This window comes from Olea europaea, unplaced genomic scaffold (assembly GCF_002742605.1).
Source record: "Olea europaea var. sylvestris unplaced genomic scaffold, O_europaea_v1 scaffold1749, whole genome shotgun sequence".
Lineage (NCBI taxonomy): Eukaryota > Viridiplantae > Streptophyta > Magnoliopsida > Lamiales > Oleaceae > Olea > Olea europaea.
Window position 1 is genome coordinate 37,741 of NW_019235207.1, and position 5,677 is coordinate 43,417.

A 5,677-nucleotide genomic window follows, 5' to 3' on the forward strand; every position below is an offset into this window, starting at 1 on the left:
AGCCGAAATATCCAAGTTTGGATAAACCTTCGTGAGTCGCTCAAGATAGCCTGGGCATTCCACGAGGCCCAATAGTTGGCGAAGGTGTCATACAGCTTGTGCTTTTCAAAGTGGCCGATAAAGTGATGCACGACTGACTAGCCAACTGTTCTTGCCTCTGTGTTCAGAGAGCCAATCTCTTTAACTTGGACTTCTACCCGCTGCCTCAGCTCACTCTTCTCCTTATTCGAGGCATCAAGGGCCTCCGCTGCGAGGCGATGATGCTCTCTGGCATGGTTGATCCGCCTTATCAAAACAACTATTTGGCATTCAGACTCATACAATTCATTTTTGAGCTATTTAGACGCGATCTCAATTTTCACCGCCCTTGCCTCTGCCTCCTTTGCTTGGGCCTGGGCCGTCCTCACCTCATCTCCATAAAGAGAGGCCTTCTCCAACCGTTGGGCTAGGTCGATGTTTTTTGCCTTAAGGTTCTTCATTAGACCCTCCAGCTGGAAACTGGTGCTCAACGCCCGGGCGAGGCAAGCACTGTTGGCAGCCACAAGGTCCTCGACTGAGTAGGACGACGTGTGGTCCCTCTAGGTTTCAGTCCAGTATTTACTGTGGACGTGGGCCACAGTAGCAGTTTCTGGAGGGAGGGCCTCCAATACCTCTTTCACGAGCTCCTCAGAGGTGCAGCCCAAGAAATCCTGCTCCTTCGAGAGACGAGCCCTCTTCTTCCTCTCCTCTACAGCCGTCGAAGCAGGAGGAGCTGTAGCGGTAGTGGTAGATGCTAGCACGAGGGTCACCTTAGGTAGATGGGCAGGCCTCTCCCCAATCACGACCCCTGTGGGGATTGTCGTCTGCCTCATGTTCGCCCTCGCCACAGTAGGGGCCCTTGGAGGCCAAGTCGTCCGCTTGCCCTTCTTCAACAAGGGCTACTCCTTCTCTTTCTCTTCCTCTGCTCCGGGAAGCTTCTTAATGGCAGCTGCCAAGTCCTCCATTTGTTTCTTGTAGGCCGAAGAGGAGTTTTTCAGGCCCTCACCTCAACCATCATCCTTTGGATGGTCTTGAAGTTCGGGTTCAGAGGCCTCTTCTTGTTAAAGTCATCTGCAACAAACAAGACAGAAAATCAGCTAAGTTTGAACGCTTTAACCATAGACTAATTATGTAACCTCTACACTCACCTTGGGAGGCCATCAGCTCGTGATCCACAAAATGGATATTCTTTCTTATCAACTCGTTGTAAGACTTCCTCTTCGGAAAAAGCTGATAGACGATGCAGATAGTGTCGAAGTCTTCTGTAGACAACTTGCACCGAGAAAAAGGACCTGCAAGAAAGTATGAGTTATATTTCGAACACAGGCAAACATATTTTCAGAAATGAAGTACTAGTACTCTCTAAATGTGGAGTATTTGGTGGAACGGTAGGGGGCTTTAGGGAGTCACCCTTCATCGTGTCCCATCTCCCGAAAGACCAGAACCACGAACTCTTCCATTCCTTGATGGAGCTTGGCAGATCGAGCACGAATGGAGTGTAAGACCCCTAGGAAGTCAGGTAGTACCATCCCTTCATCTTATCACCCCCCGTCGCGACCTTGGGTATATACATTGTTTGGAAAATAGAAAAGGGCATCTCCTCCCCATAGGATGCCTCCTTCCACAACATCTACGAACCCACCATCTAACTCCAGGAGTTCGGATTCAATTGGGTGGGGGCTAGGCCATGGGACCTTACTACATATCTTAAAAAGGGAGTGGATGGGCAACCTAAGCCCCACCCTCAATATGGCCTCAATAACAGCCACACACCCCAACCTTGGGTAACAGGCTAGCTCATTCAGCCCTCGAAGTATCAAACACACACTATCTAGGATTCTATACTCGGTCCTAAGTCTAGCTAGGTCGATAGTTTTCAACTTGGAAAGATAATCAGACGCACCCAATGTATAGAAGTGTCCGCAGGACTGTCAAGTCGCCTCTAGAGGTTACCCCCCCAATATCACCTTGGACAATTCTGAGGAAGTAGCTACCCTCACTACCTCCAGATCCCCTCCAGAATGCCCACTTCCCTCACAGACCATATTTTTCAGAAAAGTTGTGAAAAACCCAAGAATACTTACGAAACTCGACTAGAATGGATGTCCTAACGCTAAAAAAGGTAAATGTCGTCGAGAAACGCTTGAAACTCGTCGAAAATCGCCAAAAAATTTGAGAACGACGGGGATTTTGAGTTTGCAAAGGTGAAAACGTTGAAATGGTAGTAAGTCCTCCTTTAATAGGAAACCTCAGATGATCCCCACCATTGAATTCAAACAATGTCAATATAGGTCGTTCATCCCATCACAAATCTGGATCGTTGAAATGAAACTCCAGATTTGATCAATGCCCAAAATCTGATTGTGGCTCGCACGCATGCATAAAATGCGTCACCTCAAACAACAATAGTCGTCAACAATAAGTAGCTGCAGCAGCCCTTTTATGGGAATAGGTAGCACATCCAACTGTCGTCTTAAAAATACGCGACAGCTGTCAAATCGATTATTGTCATAACAAGACGCTTCAAATCAGAGACAGTCCGTCCTAATTTGCCTTGGATGAAGCATTCAGCTTTACAAAGCTTTGACGCACTTGACGCGGAGTCCCCTGTGGGTCACAGCCTCAGTCGTGCGTTCCTTCAGTTTTCAAAACTTTAGGCATCTCCCAACGCGTCGTCCCCTATGGATCAGCGTATCGGTGGTAGATGAGCTCTTCACCTAGCTTTACAAAAGTTTCAACGCACCTGACGCGAAGTCCCCTGTAGGTCATCGCCTCAGTCGCGCATTCCCTCAACTTTTCAAAGTTTTAGTCATCTCCCAACACGTCGTCCCCTGTGGGTCAACACATTTGTGCAGATGAGCTCTTTACCCAGCTTTACAAAAGCTTCGACGCATTTGACTCGGAGTTCTTTGTGGATCAACGTCTCGGTCGCTGCGTTCCCTCCGCTTTTGAAAGCTTTAGCTCCCTCCCAACATATCGTCTCCTATGGGTCAGAGTATCGGTGGCAGATGACCTCTTCACCCAGCTTTACAAAGTTTTCGATGCACCGACGCGTCGTCCCTTGTGGTAAGCACCCCAAAAGCAGGACCACAACCCACATGCCTCGGTTATCACTAAGCCTAAGCCAGCACTGGATGCACCTTCTCACATCAGGACTTCATCAGAATTTGCAGTCCCTACTCTAAGCTCGGCATACACAATCGGGAAAACAAGTCCACCCATGATATGAATATTCATGCCTGAACTTGGGGGGACCACTGTTACGCCCATAACTGAACCACTTCGGAACATCAGGCACACCACTCTCTGAAGCGCCACGTCTCCGGTCGAAGTGGTTCCGAAGTGATCCGACGACCCCCAACTTGACACGCTGCGAGGCACAGGGTAGATCCACTGAATCAGCCGAAGTGCCCCCTGATGCCGAAGCGTTAGGCATTCCAAAGTACTCTTTTAACAGATCCCTCCACCGCCACTTTCAGAAAGATCTGTGTCAGGATCATCTCTGCCTCTAAGGATTAATTGATGTAATGTCTCCATAGGTCTAGTTAATATGACGTATCAACTTTATGTCAACTCAACTTAGAAGAAATTAATTGCCCGTCCACTCTAGACACGACTGATTGATGCCTATGAGTGGACACCTCACACCTTCAGATGCATACATGTGTTTCACATCTAATGGTGCTCTACGTCTATAAATACCCAAAGTTTGGCAACAGACAAAGGTAATGAAACTCTCACAACTTAGCTCTCCATATTAAGAAATACATATTCTCCTTCCCACTCTCTTGCATAACTTGAGTACTGTTCCGATCACCCAACACCGACTTGACCATCGGAGTGTATGAGGCCAACACCACCACCGCTAATTCCGACCGTGTACTTCTAACCGTGCGTTATTGTGCGCAGAGAAAATTACGTGGAGTAGTTATCACTTGATCACGTGGAGGGTCCAATTCGCGAGGTCAGCAATAACCACTACAAATTTCAATAAAAAAATTTAAATCTTCTTAATTTCTTGTGCATTGTATATTGAAAATGGGACTGAAATGGCTCATTTAATTGAAAGACAATCAACCAACTAGACTGGTTATAGCTAACAGTCTAAAAACTACAAAATCATTATAGCGACCAAAGAACCGATCTATCCATCTCAAAATTTTGTATTTTTATTTTTTACTACTGGTTCAATTCTAGCTCGATTATTTGATCCTTAATTCTTTATATTTTCTAGGTTGACGTGCACACCAATCTATACATACTAATTGTTCTAGGTCATTCTGAATAAAGGGGTTAGGTTGGTTCGATTGTGTCAGGAAGTGTAGCTAGAATTTTTGGTTTGAAGGGCTTTATTACGTACGGTCGAATATTGACAACATAGTTATAGCTGACAAAGATACTGAAATTAAAAAGAAAAAATAGATCTACATATTTAAAATATATATATATATATATATATAGCTGACAAAGATACTGAAATTAAAAAGAAAAAATAGATCTACATATTTAAAAAAAAAAAAAAAAACCTGAATAATAGAAAAATTGAGAAAATAAATGGAAAACATAGTTTTCGTGTACATAAATACAAAAATAAAGCAAAAACAAGATACAAAAAACTTCAGTCGTGATACATAAGTGAAGGAAAAAATAACTATGCTCCAATTAACTATAAATAAATTTGAAAAACCACCATTACTATGATCATCTTCTAGTAAACTTTTTGTAAAACTCTCTTAGTACATAGCTATACATTCAACTAATTTTCACGAGATTTGTGCTTCAAAAAGGAAAGAATTTTCTTTCAAATTCGAAATTTTTAACAGAAGAAAAAACTAGGTTTGAAAGATTACATTAAGTGCTTGTTTGGTAGGGATTTTGATAATTGGTTTTTTGACCGTTAGAGATAAAGTGGTCCTATCTGTGAGAGAATAATTCAAAAATGACGGTTGAAATAGTGAAATAACGGTTAAAAAATTGATTTTAATTGGCTTAAAATATGAACCAAACAAGCACTAAGTGCTGAGCATAGTGTTTTGCAAACTTAAAAATAAAAAAAAAATAAAAAATAAAAGGTTGAACCCCAACTTTGAGGGCCCTCACCGTCCCGCCCTTAGAACTTTGTGAGGGAGGTAAATAGTGGTATGTGCCCCCAACAGGTTAGGGAACAAGAGTTGCCTGTTCACTACGCCTACAAGGAGTTCAATTCCATTAATGTTTTGCAAACTTTGCCCTTCGAAAGGTTAGCTTGTGTATCACACTTAAGGAAAAGTTAACGATAGAGTTAATAGAACTACGTGAAAAGGACGAGATGTAAAGCTGGGGACTAAAAAGTCTTTAAAGGTTGAGTTGAATTTCCTGAAAAAAGCTAAATGTTGGAAAATAATTGCACAAATTTTCTAAAGAAAAAAAAATAAGATTGTTGGTGGGAGGATTTCTACCCTTACCAACAAAAAAGAAACAAGAAGCTCTTTACACAAGGCTGCAGCCATACTCCATCTGTCAATCAGAGGAGCGCAACCAAGTTTAAAACCTCAAAGCCCTGAAACAAATGTGAAGCCCTTCTCAATTATCTCCATCTTATATATTTATCCCCTTTATTTTCATATATAAAAAACTTATATTTCAAAAAAGAAAAAAAAAAAAAAAAAGGAGGGAGGAC